At 44.7% G+C, this 862-nt stretch overlaps 1 non-coding gene across 1 annotated transcript; it reads right to left on the reverse strand.

The window, feature by feature from the left end:
- Positions 1-460: 460 nt before the first annotated feature.
- LOC119826982 lies at positions 461-571 on the reverse strand. The gene has a single exon (XR_005287534.1). It is a non-coding gene; the product is annotated as a U6 spliceosomal RNA (small nuclear RNA).
- Between the last annotated feature and the right edge of the window lie 291 nt (positions 572-862).

The raw sequence follows: 862 nt of genomic DNA on the forward strand, positions 1-862 counted from the left end.
AAGCAGAAAAATAGTTAAAGGGTGATTTTTCCTACCAGGGCAAGGCAGAGGTGGGTAACTGAGGAAGCCTTCCAGTGGGCGTGAGCACTTAGGCCAAGTCCTTTAGCTGGGAGAATTCTGAATCCCATGTGATCTCAGGGGCAGCTGCTTTTAATTATTGGTAGGATATTTACTCTTTGGAGGCTCAGCGTCTTTCTCTGTGGAGTGAGCAGAGCGAGCTACCTGTTACAGGCAGTTCAAGGTTATGGCTATAAGCATCACTCACTGGCGCTGGCTCCAAAAGCTGGATTTAGATCACTGCCAGGGTGCTGATTTTCCTGCAATGCTCCCTTTCCGGAGGAAGGAACCCAGAACCAAGGTTCTAGAACATTCCCTATAATTACACAAGGTAAAAATGTGTGACTGAACCCAGGTGCTCTGGCTCTAGTCTGAATTTTAGCACAAAGCTCATGTCTTTTTTTTTAATGGAATGCTTCATAGAATTTTTTGTGTCATCCTTGTTCAGGGACCATGCGAATCTTCTCTGTATCCTTCCATTTTTTTTATTATATGTGAAGCCGAAGCAAATATAGCTCATGTCTTTTTTTAAATATTTATTATTATGTATACAATATTCTGTCTCTCTGTGTGTCCTGTGTAGGCCAGAAGATAGCACCAAACCTCATTACAGGTTGGTTGTGAGCCACCATGTGGTTGCTGGAAATTGAACTCATGACCTTTAGAAGAACAGGCAATGCTCTTAACCACTGAGCCATCTCTCCAGCCCAGCTCGTGTCTTTTCTTTCATGATGTAGCCTGGGTGTGTGTTTGGTGGGCAGTAGGCATCGAGTGCCGATAGGCCTGCAGCTGTAGTAGGGGTGCA

The sequence above is a fragment of the Arvicola amphibius genome, chromosome 11, assembly GCF_903992535.2.
Source record: "Arvicola amphibius chromosome 11, mArvAmp1.2, whole genome shotgun sequence".
NCBI classification, from domain to species: domain Eukaryota; kingdom Metazoa; phylum Chordata; class Mammalia; order Rodentia; family Cricetidae; genus Arvicola; species Arvicola amphibius.